Source organism: Peromyscus eremicus, chromosome 3, assembly GCF_949786415.1.
Source record: "Peromyscus eremicus chromosome 3, PerEre_H2_v1, whole genome shotgun sequence".
NCBI classification, from domain to species: Eukaryota; Metazoa; Chordata; class Mammalia; order Rodentia; family Cricetidae; genus Peromyscus; species Peromyscus eremicus.
The window spans coordinates 113,485,934-113,507,581 of NC_081418.1; positions in this window are offsets into that span (position 1 = coordinate 113,485,934).

Below are 21,648 nucleotides of genomic sequence, written 5' to 3' on the forward strand. Positions count from 1 at the left end.
ATGAGGTAGTGGACCCCTTCTGTTGGTGAGAAAGTCCCTATTGGATTCAAGGTCATTAGAAGCTATGCTGCTAATGCTTTCTCGGTGAATGCTATACATAGGAAATACTGTGAAATTTAGCCTCCAAATTCCTCTAGGGACCCAAGGGGACCCACTTACCATGACAAGGACCAAGGCAAATGGTACTTGGAAGGAGATCCATTTTGTCAATGGAATAGGAAACATATAAGACACAGTGGATCAGTGGGTAGCACGAAGCTGGCAGATTTAGAGAGCAAGAGGTTCTGTAAATATAATACAGCTGTCATTTGAAGAGACTGAAGATGGAACCCAACCTAGCCATCCTTTCACAGATGGATGTAAAGCCCTGGTCTTAGATCAAAGCAATAACTGTGTTAGAAGAAGGAATGAATAAACCAGAGAAGAAATGCTGTAGAAATGCTTTGGTAGACAGAGCTGTCAACAAACCTAACATGATCTGTGATGGGTTAACAGCAGTAACTCTTGTGATGAATAAGATGCTTCCCATGGAGTCAGGAATGTACAAGCAGCTAAATAAAAACCAAAAACTGTTACTGCCATGGTTGATGTTTTCTATTGTTATGAGGGTGACAAGGAAGAAGAGAATGTCTTTTCTTCCTCCCATGTTTTCCCTTTACTCTGCATTCACGTTGGTAGAACTGGTCAAAGTGGAGTAAAGAACTAAGGGCAGATAAGGACTTAGCTCAGTGGTTAGCGTCAAAGCTTTCCTACCTACTATGCTCACATTGGAAGTATTGTATGGAATAAAAGGAATAATTGAATCCTTGAACCTCAGTAGCTAGAAATTACAGTTTTCTTGTTTTCCGGACAGGAGACTGTATCTAAAAAGTGACTTGGTCAATGCTACAGAGCTAGAAGGGAATAGAACTAGAATTTAAAAAAATGAAAATTATTTATTGTGGTGTTATATTGAGCACACGTGTATGCACACACACACACACATACACACATACACACACCCGCCACAGAACATGTATGTAGGAAGTAAGGTGGTAATTTGCAAAAGTCTCCTTCTACCAGGGATAGTACTGGGGCCTTCGACTTTGCAGCAGTCACCTTTATACACTGAACCAGTTCCTGGGCCAGTAGAAATGGAGCTTAAAGCTGCATCTCTATGGTGTTTGACATAACTTTCTCCCTGTAGGTACAGGCCACCCTGAAGTGACTATAGTTCTTGGGATCTTCACCAGGGCAGTTTTAGGAGGCAGACGTGGTGGACTGAGGAGGGCATGGAGGAGTTCTGGGGTTCTGGACTGATGGTGGAGGGGAACTGGGCAGCCATTTAGATGTGCATATATTAGCAAATGATTCAAAGCGTTTGTGCTCCAAAGGGTGGTTCTTCTTGGTGCTACCATCTCATTTGAATTTCAGAAAAAGCGGATGGGTTTTAGACTTTTCAACCTGCCCTGGCCTTTGCGGGGTCAAATGCAATGCCTCCCATTTTAGGTGGCCTACAGAGAAAACTGAGAGGAGAGATGAGCTGGTAAGTGCCTCTTGTCTCTTTCCCTTCCTCCCCACAGCTATTGTACTCAATTTAGAGAAAAAAAAAAAAGTTTACAGGAAGAGAAATTGTTCTTGCTCTGGAGATAAAAACCGCATCTGCTGCCTGGCTTCGCAGAGCAAGCAGCAGCTGGGGGAAATTATTCCTATCGTATCCCTGACCCTTTTCTGTGAGCTGGTCACCTTTCTATCTAATTACTTATGCTATTTGATTCAAAGTTATCACCATTCTACACTCATTATTTCAGTAGCACCTGTGTGTACAGATTTATGATTTTTTTCTGCTTTAAAGTTTAGCCAAGTTCTGCAGTGAGCAATCAGCCCCGCTCTGCTCTCCCCTTACCCTCTCCTTTGAAATCGACAGCCTTAACTTCAGAAGAAACTGTTCCTACACAGCCAACAGCTTTGCTTCTATTTCACAAGTCCAATGATATCTCTTGTTCCGAATAAAGCTACTGGTTCCCCAAACCCTGTAGGGAAACAATCAAATCTCTGGATCCTTCTTTGTTTTCTCTTTAAATATTTTATCTTAATGTAAATTATATTTGGGGGATGTGGAAGAACATGTATTTAAAATGTCACATGTGTTTTTTTCATTTACAGAAGAATTTTCTGGTACCCAGAAGACTCGGGGTAGGAGGAAACCTTATTATTAACTCAGATTTGAGAACACTGTAGTTTCGATGACTTTTGGGCGGCTTTTTGTTGTGGTTTGAATTCTAAGATTGGGAGGCAAACTTTGGGGAACTACTGAACTCTGCCATGTAAGAAACTGCTTTCTTCAGCATCAGGAGGGATGGAGCTTGCTTTAAAATAAAACAGAGACAGGATTATGAGTGTCTTCTTTTGAACTCTGTTATTCTTGGAAAGTGGGAATGGGGCCACACAGAGTCTGCCCCTGTCTACGTGATGGGAAAGTTTTGATGCTCTGACACCAGGAGGACACAGATGAAGAGGCCTGACAAGGAGAGAAAGGGAAGCTGGGAAGGCTCCATCTTCCAGTTGCACCACATTCAGATCACATGAGTAACCATTACTTACCAGGTGGCAACATTTTGAATTATAAACTGCAGGGTGAAGCCTCTGCTGGTGATAGAACCTTCTCATGGCCATGCTTATGTTCCCAAGTACGTGCTTCTTGCACGACAGTAAGAATGGGCTTTTAAAAGAACTGTATCCAAATATCTTGTCAAGGTGTTTGTCACTAGGTGTTCGGGGAGAACCAAAGAGCAATGACAATTCTCACAGCCAGGAAGAAGCCAGGAGTGAATATGTACATACAGGTGCAGTTACATGGGGCAGATGGCATCCTCAGGAGCTGAGTTCTGAAGCCATAACCTGCTTGTTAGCCACAGATTAAGAGTGAATAGCTTCCCACATTGCTGGGGCTGTTTAAGTTCAATGACCATAACAGAATGGGAGGCCATTCTCACATCAGGAAGGCTGGGATTATTCAGACAGAATGTCTCAGGGGTTCAAATTGGCCTGGGAGTGGGATGTATTTAAAAGACAGGAAAAGGTGCTGGTCTGTGGCTCATTCCTCCCTCTTGAAAAGGCCATGTCTAACTGTAATGAGATAATAGTCTAGGGTGGAACCTATATTTAAATCAGTAACTCTAATTTTCAATCCTTCACTGATACTGTTTAATTTGGGAATTAGAAGTCAGAAAAAAAATTCCCCAAACCAAAACACTCATTGATCCAAAAATTCCAGTTCTTAATGCAGAAAAAAAACCCAAATTATAAAATCTTGATTTGTATTTCACATTTTTATTTAAAATGCAGTGACATAGCTCTCTAACACATTTTTTTTAAAAATTTCATTCCTTTTTTAATCTTTTCCTTTTCAGCTGAACACCTAAGAGTCCAGTTCACTCTTCAGGGTTTAGCAGGTAGCCACATCTGGCATGAGGACTAGTTTTTATTTCAACCTTGTGGAGTTAATTCCTTTCAAAACTCTCACTCATTAGAACCAGTTCTCTTCATTTCCATTCTCTACCAGAATACAAAATTTAAATTCCATTTCAATAAAGCTATTCCCCCAGCTCCACCTTATGGGACACATTAATGCTACTGCTCAACAGGTTTGAAGGTAGGGCCAGCTAAGAGCACCTTGAACTGCTCATTTAGTTAACAAGTCCAAATGTGTGCTTGGTCCTGGAGGCTATGATGCTCTGACATGGGCTGTACAAAGCCTGGGACCACCTGTATGCAGTAATACTCTGTGTTTATACTGCACTTGCCTTTTTGGAAAGAGTTTAGAAAGATTCCTAGTGAAAGAACTGTATTTCTCTAAGAATTATACAGAGTGCTTGATATCTGTCAAATGGCAAAAGGAGGTTAGTGAACTGGCTTTGGTGACTGTGACATCTGAATGAAAAAAAGCTAATGTGTTTTAAAAGTACTGTTTGTTCAATGCATAGAACCATAGGCTTTTTTTTCTAACTTACATTTTTTTTTCTTCTTCAGCAAAATACCTTAGTAACATGTTAGAAAACTCTCAGACATAAAATACATAGAACATCCAATAGCTCCTCAGCTAGATATGGGCCTTGGGAGTTCCCCTTCCTCATGCAAGTTGGAATTTTGACTAGCCTGATCTTGTGCAGGCAACCACAGAGAGAGGAAGAGTTACTTTTTTTCTGTGTAGTTTTGGAGCCTGTCCTGGAACTCACTCTGTAGACCAGGCTGGCCTCGAACTCACAGAGATCCGCCTGCCTCTGCCTCCTGAGTGCTGGGATTAAAGACATGTGCCACCGCCGCCCAGTCATTGAACTTTGTTCAGGGAGGTGGCTGCCAGTAAGTTTTCTATGTCCCAGTGATGGCCCCGCACCCACATGCATATGGTCAGCACTGATTGGACTCAAGGAGATGAAGACGATGATGATGATGATGATGATGGGGGAAAAAGAGGACAAGTATTTGAAGGGAGACAGGTAGGTGGGTTTTGTGAGGGGAGCTGGAGGGAGTTAGTCATTAAAACTAGTGTATACGTGGTAAGAAGTTTAAAAGTAAACATGGATGTTATTAAAAACACACAGAAGATGATTCCTTGTCTTTTAGGTTCGTAAACAGCATCAAAACAGCCTAAGTTTTATCGAAAAGGCATGTGAAGTTCTGCTCTGTAGGTGTGGAAGAGCAGGCCTCTGAAGTCAGGCAGGCTTGAGGCAGTATCCTGACTTTGCTATTTCTCAATGGGAGACTTTGGGTAAGTCACAGAAGCTTTGTGCTTCAGACTCTTTATCTCTTAAGTTGGACATCATAGTGCCGTCCAAAACATGTTGAGAGAGTTAAATAATAGGCCCATAAGTGATTTGAATAAGGTCTGGCTCACTCAGAACATAGGTGGGTATTTTTCAAATCCATACATCTGAGCAGTTACTATTATTTTGCATCATCAATCATTGTTTAACTTATCTGGCTCAAGTATTTATTGTTTACATCTAGTCTCAGTCCCTTAAAGATAATTTCATATAGTTTAGAAGAAAAGATCATGTTGGAGAAAACCCAAAGCGATTAGGTGGAAGACAAAAACTTAAAAGAGAAATGGACAAATTCTCAGTCAGATTATTTTAGCATGAAGGTGCAAAAATCAATAGCATGCTTACTTCGGAAATTTCTAGCAGCTGGGGTAAAAGGAAAACTCCATGGTTAAACAATGGCCTTCACTGCCAACTAGCTGCAACACCTCACTAAAAGCTGTGTAACAAATGATCCCAAACTCGTTCTGTGAACCATATGATTCCCATTTTTTCAGGGTTCCTTGGCTTAGATGAGTGATGACTGTACTGATCTCCCTTGGGGTCAGAAACGCTGGGGTTTGCTAGTGTTATTTATTGGTATGTCATACTGTATCTCTCCAAGGTATGTGTGACCTGCCCCACAGCATGGCAGTCTTAAATGGGTGTTCCAAGTGTTTGTATGAGACACACTTCAATATGCAAGTGTTTATCAAGTCTACTTGCATCACACTAGGAAATGCCCCTTGATGAAGTCAGTCATACCTATAAGCTCACATTAGTATGAAGTAAGAGTCCCAGGAAACATGGGTCCAGGAACCATGGTCTACCACATTTTTTTAAGAAGGCCCAGTTAGAAATTTGAGACTCATTGTCACCTGTAATAAAATTTAGTTTAAAAAGAATTAACAGCTCTCATCATGTACTCTGAATTATCAACATCTCTCTGTATAAATTTCCTTTCTTTTCTTTTTTCACAGTGAGACCCTGACCTAGATCCTCAGCAGCCTTGGGGCTTAGAAGCCACAGATTAATTTTCTCTGCATTTTGTTGATTATTCCCCAGCCCATCTTTGCTGAAATAGAAGCCAGCAACAGTCCTGGACATGTTGTCTAGGGACACAAGTCCTTCAGCATTTCTGCTCTGAGCTGTGATACGTCACTGTTTTTAGAATTGTAGAGGGTGTGAATAAGACCAATGGAGGGCGGGGTGGGTATCCAAAATGCAGGCCCTGGCCATGACTTAAAGCTACGGAGCCCTGATAGTACATGGGAGTTGTGTGAGCACAGATATGGATGGTCTTGTGAACTCTACTCTTCTGCCCGTTTTTGGCCCTTGGACAGTTACTTTATTTGGATCTTCAAGTAGTAACTCCTTAGCTCTCTTTGTTACTGAGTATAGAGAATAGGGGATAATAGAAACTGTAAGCAACCAGTCTTTCACGCAATCTTCCCTCCCATCGCACTCCAGCACTGTGTGACTTTGAGGGCATCAGCTAACCTTTCTGAAATTTTGTTACTTTATAGGGTATACTGAGACAATTTTTTTCCTATTTATTATTTTCCTAAAGATGGTGTAATAACATGAGTACAGTGCTGTCCTTGAGACACAGTAAGTTTTTAAAAACTGTTATGTTTACTTTGGAGGATGTTTCAGGTTGCTTAAGAATAAAGTCAATGTGAAGGAAAACAGAGTTAAAACATGGGGACGCTCTGATCCCTAATGTCACTGTTTGAACCCTGGATTCCACTGTGTCTGGAGCTAGTTTTCCCTGCTGGACTTTTCAAATAGTGGAGTCACCTTATTTCCTCTTTGGCCTAAGCTAACTGAAGTTAGATGTCCGTCACTTTCAACAGAGATCCTGGTTCATATGAGTAGGAACCACATGTGTTCTGGTCTGTTTTATCCAAGGTGTTTAAGATAGAGCTTGATTGTGCTGCAGAGATTCTGATCTTCTGGTATGGGTAGACCTTGGGGACACAAACTTTAGGACATTCTAGATGGCTCCTATGTCATCCATTTACACGTCAGCACTAGGGAACTTCTGCCTTAAACTTAGATAACTTAACTGACTATTCTTACAGGACTTTCTTTTTATAACTTATCTATTTTTATTTTATGCACATTTGCATTTTTATTACATGTATGTCTGTGTGAAGGTGTCAAATCCTCTGGAACTGGAGTTACAGTTAGCTGTGAGCTGCCATGTGGGTGCTGAGAATTGAACCCAGGCCCTTGGAAGAGTAGCTAGTGTTCTTAACTGCTGAGCTCAGTAAATTTTGGGGATTTTTTTGTGTGTGTGTGTGTGTGTGTGTGTGTGTGTGTGTGTGCATTATGTACATGTGAATATGGGTGTGTGTACCTGAGCGTGTGTGTGTGTGTGTGTGTGTGTGTGTGTGTGTGTGTGTGTGTGTATAAACATGTGGTGTCCACAGGTCAATTTAAGGGGCCTTCCTCTATCACTCTCTACCTTATTTTATGCCTTGTTTTATGAGACAAGGTCTCTTTCTAAACCTAGGGCTCCCCAATTCGGCTATGCCCCTGCTTGCCTCCTTCTTAGGCCCTGAGTGCTGGAGTTACAGATTCATACCACACCCATCTTCTATGTCCGTGTCAGGGAACTGAACCCAGGTCCTCACGCTTAGCCAGCAAATGCTTCAACAGCCAAGTCATCTCCCGGACCTCAGTATTTGTCATATTGAGTACACATCCTAGGAAACCCAGCAACGAGCCAGGCCAGATCCACGATAGTGCTGGGTGTTGAAATGAAGTTGGCAGGACAGCTGCAAAGAATCATATTGCCTACAGAAACTGAGCATCTTGGAAAGGCTACTGTCGTTGAGTTAATTTAGTACAAATTTAAAATGCTGGTTTTCTCTTTCTAGCTTTGAGGGTTGAGTTATGGGACTAACTCCCTCTGTGGCCTTGGACCTGTTTGCTGATGTGGTCTACCCTTGTATTTATGTAGTTGTTTTTTAAATTAAGACCCCTTTGCCACATATAAGAATTTCATATTAGGGTTGCCTTTATCACGAAGTTTCCTTCAGCTGAATGATTGCCTAATAGAATCTTCAGCTTTGCTCTAACCACATCAAGAGGCTCCCAGAGAACATTTTCTTTTCATATATTTGGATGTTGATAAGTGGGGTGGGGACCTTCTTTTATTAAAGACAGGCAGAGAAAGGTGCTGCAGATGAAAATATTAAAGTCATCTGCTATCAAAGCAGGGTAGAATCGGAGCCCACTAGGAAGAGAGCTTTTTAATTTATCTTAATCTTGCTTATATAGCTTTGAGTTCCTGGACCTGAAAATATTACTCTGGTCTCTTTGCACAGAGATATGTGGAGGTCTATCTGGACAGACTTCTCAGAATTATAGACTATAGTCCACAATGAGACCATAGGAAAAGATTCAAGACAGGGTTTCTCTGTGTAACCCTGGCTGTCCTGGAAATCACTATGTAGGCCAGGCTGGCCTCGAACCTATAGAGATCCACTTGTCTCTGCCTCCCAAGTGCTGGGATTAAAGGTGTGAGCCACCACTGCCCTGCAGAAATTTTGAATGGGAACCATCTACTGTATGTAGTGAGGGAGAGTCAGTTTGGATGTGAATTTGGAAAGATTGTTTTAAAAGCACTATTTTAAAAGCACATGAATAGTTCAAGTAACAAAGCTGAAAGAGATCAAAGATGACTCAAAATGACTTGAATTAAATTAGAAATGAGCAACTCAGGCGTCAGAGGGATGAGCAGGAAATGTACGCACACATTAGGTCTCTTATTACCAAACTCATGTGAGAGGCAAAATCTCACTTTAAACATCATTATCCCATATTGCTATAGGCTGGCATTGGACCTAGAAGTGCCCAAAGTGGAATCAGATATGATAAAGGTCTACTGCAGAGAGAAAACTGTCATAATACAGCACATATCTTTAGAAACTCGCTTACCATAACACACAAACTCCTTCACTTTGAATTCCTTGATCTGTCTCGAGGTTGGAACAAACAAGGCTAAAAATCAACACATTACTCTGTGTGCTGATGTGACTTAGTCCCATTTATAGATGGAAAAACCAAGGCCCAGAGAAGCAGAACCCTCCAATGTCACATGGGACATGGAGCAGTGCTATGGATATCGCTCTGTATAAATAAACACTGATTGGCCAGTGGCCAGGCAGGAAGTATAGGCGGGACTAACAGAGGAGAATTGAGGGAACAGGAAGAAGGAGGGGGAGACACTGCCAGCCACTGCCAGGACAAGCAGCATGTAAAGATGCCGGTAAGCCACAGCCACGTGGCAAGGTATAGATTTATAGAAATGGGTTAATTTAAGATATAAGAACAGTTAGCAAGAAGCCTGCCATGGCCATACAGTTTATAAGTAATATAAGCGTCTGAGTGATTATTTTATACGTGGGTTGTGGGACTGCAGGACTTGGTGGGACCTGGAGAGAAGCTCTCCAGCAACAGAGCAGATCTCGAGTTTAGTCTGTAGCTGACTAGCTATCTTTCCACTATATGATGTAATTCATCCCAGGGAAAGTTAAATTCCAAAATGTAAACTTTCAGCTTTCCAGTCCCTTCAAAACATGGTCTGGAGAAATGGAACATGGAAGTAAGATTTCATATGTATACGAATTAAATATAAATATATAAAATTTTTATGTATGTATAAATACATGAAATTTTACTTCCATGTATGTGTATATATTTATATACACACACACACTCATACATATGCAACTTTATTTTACTTCTGTGTATATGTATATATATATATACAACTTTATTGATTTATTGAGAAAATACCTAAGATTAAAAATTTAAATCAATTTTTTCCCAATGTCCCATTTTTTTCACACTTGAGATAGGGTGTCATATAGCCCAGACTGGCTTTGAATTCCATGTGGCTGAGGATGACTTTAAACTCCTGATCCTTCCTTCTTTTATCTTTGAATGTTGGGATTACAGGCAAGCACCACCACCCCTGGTTTCATGATTTGCTGGGAACTGAACACAGGGCTTCCTGCATGCTAGAGGATCACTCTACCTTTTGAGGTATACGGGAACATTAAGGTTGAGGTGGGCAGGCTCAGTGTTAAGCAGACAGTAAATAAAGATTTAAGATACTGGCTCTGAGTCTATGGATTATGACTGACAGGTATAGATATTCTACGTTTAGTTTCACGGTTATTATCACAACTGACCAGTAGTATTAGCAAGAACGTAACAAACTAAAGGGATCATTAGAAATGTAATTCAGCATTGTGGACTGAGGCACACCTTCATTTTTCACACACTTATCCAGTATTCAGTCACAGAGATTCATTGAGAACTTACACAAGTGTGCATTCTATTCACTCATTCATTTTGAAATAATTATAGGATGTTTCATTTCTTACTTTCTAGGTGGATTTTCTTAAGTTCTGTCCTTTTTCCATTGAATGTCCTTCACTTGGCCCTGATTTTAAACCAGCATCTCCCTGCTTGACTTAGCCATACTCAACTTTTAAAAATACATCTAGCTTATTTCTCTCCCCTCAGAGACCTGATCGCTGGATTCTAAGATTTTAATAAAGCAGCTAAAATATATTCATTAGCAATTTACTTGTGGTTTGGTGAGATGGCTCAGCAGTAAACATGCTTGCCATATTTGCACAGGGACTGGAGTTTGGGTCAGTAGATCTTATGTACAGTTGGGTGTGACAGGACCCCCACAATTCTAGCTTGGGAAGGGAGAGACAAGAGATCTCAGGAACAAGCTACTGAGATCAGCCATATTGGCAATATCTGGGTTTAATTGAGAGATCCTGCATCGATGACTAGGGTATACCACCAAGATCAATTGAGGGTGATTCCTTACATCAGTTTCATGCACTTGAACCCCTACACGTGTGTGACCACAAATATGTAAGCCCCCCCATGCCAAATGCATACATGAAAATGTAAGAAAAAAGAAACTCAATTGTGATATAGTTGAGATAAATGATGATGAGAGCAGAGAACAGACTTTGGTGCGTCCTCTCCGGTTCCATGAAAATGTCATTTTACCCACGTGACAGAAAATGAAGCACCCTGATCACATTTGATCTTCGTATTTTTTTGGCTTTGAGTAATTAAAATCAAAATTTTAGTTAGGCTGGACCTAACTTGGTTCAGCTCTGGATTTAGGAGAGTAGGTATTTTGCTAGCTCCTGTGCATCTGGCCAGTATTACATTTGCTGCTCACAGTGAAACCAGGGTTAGTGATGTATTCCCCCTAGGAGTGTTCTACAGGTACAGATGACTCACCTTTTGCTTTGCCATCTTGTCAAAAGAAGAAAGATGGATTTCATATCTTAATCCACTCAGCTAGCATGGGTCTTTTGATTAGAGAGTTGAAGGCATTAATATTTAAAGTTATTATCAAAAGGTCTGTGTTGAGTATAGTCATTTTTTTTTTTTTTGCTGTTGTGTTCTTAGTTGTAGATTGTGTTTCAGTGATAATAGTCACATTTATTTTATTTTTAGAGTCTCTTAGCTGTGCTTATTCTTCTCTTTGGTCAGAAGTATTGCTTTCAGTTACCTCTATAGGGCTGGTGTGGTGGACAAGAATTCTTTTAGCATACTTTTTTTTTTCTTAGAAAGTTTTTCTTTCCATTTCAGCTATGGCAGATAATTTTGCTAGAGACAGCAGTCTAGGTTGGCATCTGTTCTGGTTGTGTTTTTTCAACTTGACACAAGTTAGAGTTGTCTGAGAAGAGAAACCTCGATTGAGAAAGTATCTCTACCAGATTGTCTGTAGGCAAGTTTTCATGACTAATTATTGATGAAAAGGGCCCAGCCCACTGGGAGGGCAGTGCTACCCACTACCAGCAGGTGGTTCTAGGTTGTATAAGAATGCAGGTTGATTAAGTCATATGAACAAGCCAGTAAGAAGGACTCCTCCATGGGCTCTGCTTCAGTTCTTGCCTCCAAGTTCCTGCCTTGAAGCCTTGAGCTTCTACCCTGACTTTCCTCAGTGATGGACTGTTTTCTAGACCTGTAAGATGAAAGAAACCATTTCTTCTTCCAAGTTGCTTTTGGTCATAGAGCTTATCACGGCATTAGAAACTGTAACTAAGACTGTCTTAGTCAACTCACTCTTTTGTTGCTGTAAAAAGACACTACGACTATGGCAACCCTTATAAGAGAAAGCATTTAATTGGAGGATTGCTTACAGTTTCAGAGGCCTAGTTATCATGGTAGAGAGCACGGTGTCAGGCATGGAGAGAGCCACACCCTGATCTGTAGGCAGAGACCCCCAGTGACACACTTTCTCCAACAAGGCCATACCTCTCAATCCTTCTAATCCTTTCAAATAGTGTCACTCCCTAGTAACTAAGCTTTCAAGTATATGAACCTATGAGGGTCATTCTTATTCAAACCACTGCATACAGCATCCATGGTCCTTTAACAGTTTGCGTGTGCAGAAACTGAGTCCCTGGAGCATAATGAGTTCCTGATTTTTCATCTCTACTTTCGAGCATAGGTCCTTAATCTTTTTCATCAGATAATGGATTTCCAATTACTTTTAAAGAATCCACTGCTCAGAGACTGTTACTCCATTTGTATGTGAACTCCACTGATCAAGCTCATGCCTGGTGTAATTTATTATTGATGTTTTTGCTTAATTTTGTCCTGTGTGGATAATTTCACACCTCTAAAATGTTAGTTCTTCACATTTGTCATTCCAAGAAATTGAATGAAATGACATTTTAAAATCTTAGGAAGCTGGATAGTTTTAAAACTTCAACTGATCTGTTAAACTAGTTTGGTTGAGCCATGCCAGATGAGCCTCAGGAAAGTTATAAAAACTAAATTAAACTGAGCACAGGATGCAATTTGCCAGCAGTGAACCTAACTCACAATTTGCTTCCTCCAGCAAGTACCATTCTGCTTTGGCCTCGCGCCAGCAAGAATTCCACATGACAATCTTTGGGATTACACAATTCCTCTTAGGATGGGCATGAAAGGGAAAAGAACATTTGCTCTGCCAAAGCCTGCAGACTTGCTGACATTTGCTCAAATACAGATGTCATCTGAGCGAAAGGTGAGCAGGATGTGCTCAATGAGCTGGTTTCCCAGCCTTCCCATCTATACACATAAAGACCATCTGAACTCCTAGTGGCTGTCAGTCTCCACTCTGGCAGTGACTCTCTACAGACCCTACTGGCTTTTGTCCTTTATGAAGATCATCTCGCGATAATATAAGCAATGTGGAGAGAAACTTGCCTTTGTGATTTTCACTAACGTTAGCCCATTTCTCCCCATACCTCATTGAGGTGGAGATTAAGGGAGAAAGAATCTGGAATTACTGGTAGGGAGGGGTCAGCACATCTTACATCAAATGAACCTGTCATTTAAATTACCTGATTCCATACTGAACAGAGAAAACATGCTGGGCAAGGATGGTGTCTTAGTCAGGAATTCTGTTGCTGCCATGAAATACCCTGACCAAAAAGCAAGTTGAGGAGGAAAGGGTTTATTCTGCTTACACTTCCACAGTGCTGTTCATCATCAAAAGAAGTCAGGACAGGAAATCATACAAGGCAGGATCCTGGAGGCAAGAGCCGATACGAGGCCCTGGAGGAGTGCTGCTTGCTGGCTTACTTCCCCTGGCTTACTCAGCCTGCTTTCTTAAAGAACCCAACACCACCAGCCCAGGATGGAACCACACACAATGGGCTGGACCCTCCCCATTGTTCACTAATTGAGAAAATGTCTTACAGCTGGATCTCATAGAGGCATTTCCTCAACTGAGGATTCTAGCTTGTGTCAAGTTGACACAAAACCAACCAGTACAGATGGGGAACACGAAGCTATCTATTTTATGATGGACCAAAGTAGGGTCAGATTGTTATATGCTGGAGAGTCTTTCCAGTACACACTGGCTTCTCTCATTGTAGAAGCCTCTGACATGGATGTGTGGATGGTAAAATGTAAGATATTTGCCAATCAGTGCCAGTCTGGAGGGTCCTAACCTACCTTCGCAGTATATTTCAGTTATTTCCAGCCATTTTTCTGTTCAAAGAGTTAGACCTCGTGGAGGCTCAGAAGTACGAAAAGAAGAAGGAGAAGAAATTGGGTACAGTCAGTTAAATATAGGTCAGGGATACTAAGCATATGGCAAAGGTATCTTGGAATATGCTGTGGCCAACAGCTCAAAGCAGAAAATACGAGATGCCATAGACCAGCTGTTTAGTGATGCCTAGTGTGGACTTTCTTAGCAGCCCTCAAAATATTAAAGAAACAAATAATATGTCTTTTCGGTAATATTATCTCATATATTTTTGGGATGGTTAGTTGATACATGGGGGCACGTATATGGTATTCATATATTCTATATCTATGTTAAAATTTATGACAGAGTATGAGATTCCATATAAAATGATTATATCTGATAACTTCAAATTCCATCTAAAGTGGTTTCATTCATGCCTAGGTTAAATAACTCAGTTTAGGTCATGGCTGGGTGGGTAAAATTGCTTGTAGCGCAAGTATGAGGACCTGAGTTCAAATCTCTAGAAGACAGGTAAAATGAATGGTATCTGTAATCTCAGAGCTCAAAGAGGAACATGGGACACAGAGACAAGAGAACACCCAGAAGCTCATGGGCCAGTTAGCTTGACGTACACAACAGCAAAGAAGAGTCTGTGCCAAACCAGGTAGAAGCTGGGGACTGACATGCCAGGTTATCCTCTAACCTCCATATCTGCTACATACTCTCTCACATGCAGCTTAAAGTAAAAATAACCCAGCTTAAACTAAATATGTGCAATAGAGCAAAGAGCACAGTCACTTGCATTGACAACTAACAGCTGGAAGTTATTCAGTGTCAGGAACGGGGTGAGAATGGGGGACAATAAACTATAACAAAGCAACCATGTGTTAGAATGTACCCTTGATACCACAGTGCTGTAACTCACAGTGTTAAACTGGAATGATACATCACACAGCTCGCACTGGATGGGTGCATTGGGTAGAGAAAGATCAGTTGTCATGAAATCAAATGCACCTTAATTCAGATCAATGAATGGATGCACAGTGCCCTCCATGCGCAGGGCCACCTTAGCTGTTGGGAAGTCAAAGGTGAATGTCAGAGCCCCAGGTGCAAAAAGCCAAAAGGCATAGGTAAGAAACAGTAAACAAGCCAACTGTGGACTGTGAGGTGAATGTATGCAATGAGACATGTGCATTTCTTTTTTTTTTTTTTTTTTTTTTTTTTTTTGGTTTTTCGAGACAGGGTTTCTCTGTGTAGCTTTGCGCCTTTCCTGGAACTCACTTGGTAGCCCAGGCTGGCCTCGAACTCACAGAGATCCGCCTGGCTCTGCCTCCCGAGTGCTGGGATTAAAGGCGTGCTTCACCACCGCCCGGCCATGTGCATTTCTAGAACATGTGAGGGCACAAAAATATTGTTAGTGTGCTTAACACTCTCTTGCGGATGTGACTTTTTCTTTCAGGGGAAAGCAGAAGAAGCAAACAGATTTAAGAAGGAACTTTAGAAAAAATTTTTTTCTAAGATAGGATTTCTTTTTGTTGCCCTGGCTGTCCTGGAACTCACTCTTTAGACCAGGCTGGCCTTGATTGTTTTTATTTTTTTATTTATTCTTCTCTCATACAATACATTCAAAGTGTAGCCTCCTCTCTCTCCACTCCTCCCATCTTCCCCACCCCTTACTTCCCCTCTCCCCCAGACCTACTGCTCCTCTGTTTCCCTTCAGAAAAGATCAGGCTTCCCAGTGATATCAATGGAACACAGCATAACAAGATGCAATAAGACTAGGCATAAAACCCTCTTTCAAAACAGGATGATGTAGGTAGAGTTTTTCTCTCCAGGTCCCACCAAGCCTCGCAGTCCTGTAGCCCACTTATAAAATAAACATACAGACACTTATATTATTTAAACTGCTTGGCCATTAGCTCAGGCCTACCATTGTCTAGCTCTTACTCTTATACTCAGCCTATTTCTGTTAATCTATATGTCGCCACGTGTTACATGGCTTTACCTGCTGCCTTTACATGATGCTCCCTGGATGGCAGGCTGGTGTCTCCTTCTCTCTGCCTTCCTCTTCTCTCAATTCTCCTCTCTGCTAGTCCCACCTATACTTCCTGCCTGGCTACTGGCCAATCAGTGTTTTATTTATCAATCAATCATCCACAGCAGGATGAGGCAACCCAGTAGGAGGAAAAGTGTCCTGTGAGCAGGCAAAGGAGTCAGAGACATCTCTACTCCCACTTTTAGTAGTTAAACAAACACCCAAGCTAAATAGCCACAGCAAGTATGCAAAGGACCTAGTGCAGACCTTGGGGCTCTGCGATTGCTGCTTCAGTCTCTGTGAGCCCTGCTCAGTTGACTCGGTGGGCTGTGTTCTCCTGGTGTCCTCAATCCCTCTGGCTCCTACAATCCTTCCTCCCCCTCTTTCACAGGTTCCCCTGGCTCTGCCTAATGTTTGGGTGTGGTTCTGCATCTGCTCCCATCAGCAGTAGGAGGAAGCCTCTCTGATGATGATTGGGCTAGGCACCAATTAAAGAAGGAACTTCTATCTGAGCCTTTTAAAGATAAAGGGGAACAAGTCAGAGGTGGTTGAGGGTAGAGAATAGGAGAATCACTTGGTGACCTTGATATAGACATTTGCTTCTCCGAAGGAAGGAAGATAGAGATGGATCATGGAGTGGTATACCTGCCAGATCCAATATTAGAAATTCAGAATTCAAAGTAGAGAGATATCTCAGAGATAAAGACTTGACATATAAACATGAAGACCAAATTTTGGGTCCTCAGCACCCACATAAGAGCTGGGTAGCTATGGTAACCCACCTGTAACTATAGCACTTAGGAGGCAGAGACGGGGGACTCTTGGGAGAAGCTGGCTAGCTAGAAGAGCAGAAACTGACAAGCTCCATAATTGAGAGACTCTGTACCATTAAACAAAGTGGAGAGCAATTGAGAGACACCTTATGTCAACTTTGGGCTGCCAGACACATGCTCACACACATGTATGCACACTTGTACAAACACACACACACACACACACACACACACACACACACACACACACACACTACATTCACACCATATATATAAAAATCTGGAATTCTACAACTGGACTTTGTGCTACACAGGTATAATGCAAGCACTTGGGAGGCTGAGGTAGAAGAATTGTGTGTGCTATGCCAGCCTGGGCTACGCTACAAGACCCTGTCGCCAAAGAATATACAACCCAGAATTTCATAGGTTTAATTCAAATTTCATCACATTCACTTTTACCATTTTTTGAGGGCATGAAATATAAGTAACTCTCATTCTCAAAGGCTGAAGGAATTTTTGAGATCATTTTTTATTTACTCATATTGTTTATTCACTCAGTTCAACAAATATTTCTTAAGAGTCTACTGTAGTGGCATATACTACTTTAGGCCTTTAGAAAACATGAACATAGAAATAGATTTACGTCCTTTCTCAGTGCTTTGGGAGTTCATAGACAACTAATACACATAATCAATAGACAAATACTAGTGATTCTTTCAAAGGAAGTAAGTGATTGGGAGAAATTGAGACACATTAACTGCTGAGGTTTTTTTTTTGGCGCTCTTACCCTGCAAAAAAAGTCACAAGTTAACTAAGGGGAGTTTTTGCCCAAGGAAGGCTTGTCTAGTCCTACTATCCCAGCATAATTAGAATGTCTTTAATTATTTGAGATCCACATTAATTTTACAACATGTCCTGGTTTGTTGTTGATGCTACCTAGATGCTGCCATACTTAAAAGGCCAGGAGTAGTGGGTGTGCATATATGCACTTGTGCACTCACCCACACAAAGGTCGTGTTTGACTTAATAACCCAGGTGAGTTTCATTGAGAAGGAAATGTCTGGGCACAGATCTGGAAAAAAAGCCAACCACAGGTCTCTAAGTAAAGACAAAGAAACAACCAGGACAAAGGTTCTAAGACAGCAGTTCTCAATCGTCCTAACGCTGTGACCCTTTAACACAGTCCCTCATGTGGTGGTGAACCAACCACAAAATGATTTTCCTTGCTCTTTCATAACTAATTTTGCTACTGTTATGAGTCATAATGTCAATATCTATGTTTTCCAATGGTCTTAGGTGACCTCTGTGAAAGGGTCATTTGATCCCCAAAGGGGTCACAACTCATAGACTGAGAACTGCTGTTCTAAGGTTTCTGAGTAGTACAATTGGCAGCGCAGGTGACATGGGACAGTGAGGATCTGCCGGTGCAAGGTTAGGCTGTAGGAAGGGAGCTTGGAGTGGGATAGTTCAGGAGCCTGAGCCGTTATAAGAGAGGTAAACTTTGTTCTGAGTCCAGTGGAGAGGCTGGCTCGTTCTTACCTAAGAATGACATACTCACCTTGTATTTTAGAAACACCATCGTGGCAATTCTTTGAGCAGTCTTTGCTATGGAGCAGAGGTAATGGCACATTATTCTGGCAGGAGCTGCTAGAGTAACCTGTGGGAGAGACAGTCCTGGCTCAGAACACAGTGAGCAGCATCAGTTCTAGACATGCTGTCAGCCATCGAGTCTCCTTAAGGAAGGATGAAGGTAGGAGGTCCTCAAATCCAATAGCAGGAACAAAGAAATTCATTAGGGACTAATCAACGACTCCTGGTGCTTTGTTCTAATTGAACCAACAGAAGGGGACTATTTTGCTCACTTTCTTCAAAGTCTTGTCTTTATTCACAACACATTCCCAAAATAGTGAATCCTACCTAAGTTTAGTTGACAAATAGCTGCTTCTGTCTGGCAAACAGTGGGATGGTTCCAGTGGAGATGTGAGAAAGAACTTAACAAGTTTGAGTCTTTTAAAGAACTGACCTCCAAAGAGCAGCACATAAGTAACGAAGGTGATGAATGATAAATTTACACTTCAAAAGAGTGTAGTTCAGCCCATATCACTGAGTCATGTCACATTCCTTAATGTCCCTGTGGGGTAGATGCCCTGGGTGGGTAAATAGAGCATTCTAGTGTTCTCTGGGGTGGTGATTTTACAGTCCTTCCAGCTCTAACACATAACCCTGGACAGGAAATGGGAGTAGGGCTACAGGCACAATGTCAGGATCATAACTCCAGCACTTTCTGATGTTACTATAGTTACCAATGTCACCTTATTTGATTATGCTCGCAGTTTGAGGCCATGATTGGTTGTTTTGTAACAATGCATTTTTCTCTTTGGGCCATAACCCAGAGAGGCCCTCATCACGATGATTAAGAACATACTCATGTTTTTAAAATTGAATAAAAATGTACCTACATCCTAGGAATATTATGGCATTATATAAAAGAGAAGGGCGATAATCCATAATTCTTTAAATCAGCACTATTCGTAAGTTTACTAGGAATAAGGCACTAAGACATTTTACATGAAATCTCTTCATTCATATAATTAATTCTAATTGATTTTAATCCATGTAACTAATTTTAAAAACAAAACATCTAAGACTGACTTTTCATAGCCTTCCTTTGATGGAGGCCCCAGAGAACTGAGTAACTTGCTTTAAGCTACTCAACTTCCAAGTAGCACAGTGAGGATTTGTAAGACATTGGCATTCAGAGCCTGTGGCATCTTACTCACCATTCCTCAGCCCTCTCCATGCAAAGGGAGCATTAGCTCAGTATTTGGCAGAACTGCAGCCTCAACAAATGGAAGCCATCGTGATGATGGTTATTGCAGCAGTGGGAATTCAATATGTGGAGGGTAAGTGAATGGATCCATGAGTCATCCACACTGAGGCATTGAGGTGATAATTGAGCTCAGGAAGAAATGAGCTCATAGAGGGGGTAGGGCAAAGAAGGGCTGAGGGCTGGCTGAAGCCTGGACCGTAAGTAACCATCTGCCCTCATGCGAGCTTGGATGACATTCAAGCCTGAAGTGACTGTTCTTACAACCTGTAGCAGAAACAAAGGTTTCCTTCCGGGACCAGTTGAATGACTCTCAGATTTTGGTTCTAACTCTTTAAGACTGTTTCTTCCACTTTACTTCAAAGCCATGACTTCCCTTTCAAAACATTTGCAAAATGGTAAATCCTGCCTCCAAAGAGCCCATTGAAGTTGAGTTGCAAACATAATCACTTTTGTCTGGTAAAGATTAATGATGTTTCCGATATGGATAGTTCTGATTAATTGCTGTTGAAATTCCTGAGCTCAATGGTCAAAGCTGGAAAATGAACTCTTAAATGAACTCAAAAGACAAGAGGCCCCCTATATCCTTAAACATAATCCAATCAAAGAGATTGCAAAGGAAAACACAAGAGCCAGTATTAAGTTCATGGTGACATGAAAGGTCCTTGCTGTATTCATAAAAGAACTACCAGGTCATCCTTCACTAAGAGTGTCCTTTGATATATTAAAACAAATAACAGCCTCTCTAAGACATTAATACTTGACTTCACTCATTAAACATGTATTAGTTGTCCAAAAAACTCTAGTTTCTAAGTCTTAATGCTCAAAGTCATTTAAAGCATCAAATTAAAAAAAAGTCAAGGAAAAAATGCTTAATTGCCCATAATTTGAATTGGTAGGTAGAAGGAATAAAAAATTAAAACTTCAGCTGGAATACTGCCACTCAACTAAGGCTGAAAGTTTTAACTTACTGGACATATTCCAAGAGAATGATAGAAGAACCATCGCTAAAAATAGTGTGTATTATTAGACAAAAACATTAGGATTTCTAAACAGCTGTGTGACCTTGGGAAAATTACTTAAGGTCGTAATACTTTGTTCTACTGATATTAAAGGAAGATAGTGGCATCAGTTTTCTTTATAGTAAAGAGGGATGCAGGTTGAGATGAGGGGACCGGTGCATCTGCTTGGTTGATTACGAAGAAGGTGCACGAGAGAGGTTCCACTGCCGCTGCTCTTGTTCAGAACTTCCTACCTCCTCATCCAATGTTTGGTTTATGCCATCAGATCCAATGGTGTGTGAAATGCAGGGCAGTGTTTGGAAGGTGTTTGGTGTCTTGACTCACTGAAGATCATCAATGGATGTATTTATCTCCAACCTTTCAATAAACACTGACTTGTACCATTTCTTCTCTGTTTTAATCCACGTTCTCGAAGTGCTCCATGTTAATATCTGGGAAAACAGGTGGAAAATTTTAGTTGGGGTTCCCTCAACTTTCACCTGTCTGTGATGAATGACAACCCATTACCAAACACCTCTTGTTGCTTATCAACTTCTTCTAGCTATTGCTTAAAACAGGTTTAAAAAAATGCTCTTTCTTTATTTTAATATATACATTGCTACACATTTGAATAAAAAATATTTGAGAAGAAAATATATTTACATGGAAAAGTATATAAACATGTATGTTTCTATAATGTGTATGTTACATATGTGAACACAGAAATGAGGACAATATGTTTTACCGTAATAAGCAGATTATAATGAAAAGGGAAGAACATGAACAGAGTCTAGTTAACCTAAATCTTAGAGAAGAGGCAATTTGATCAGACATTTACATATGAACTAAGATAATCTCCAGATAATGTCTTGGGATGATGAAACAAAAATACAATGGTTAGGAAATACCATGGCATCACCATATTTGCTTAAGACAGTCAGGCTCTGCTGTTCCAGTTTCATCCATCTCAGGCCACGCTGATGGTCTGTCTCTGATGAAGGGTAATAATCATTAGAGTGTTGATACTGGCGTAGGCTGCTTGGTGTGTTTTGGTTAATGAAATAAGAAGTAACCTGTGCTATTTTGGAATAGATGATTTAAGACTGATTGTTTTGTAATCACTCTTCCCATTTTGCCAAGAGAAGGAGACTGTCTTAGCTAAGGGCTTTTCCTTTGGCTGGGATCACAAATGAAGACAATATGGAGCAG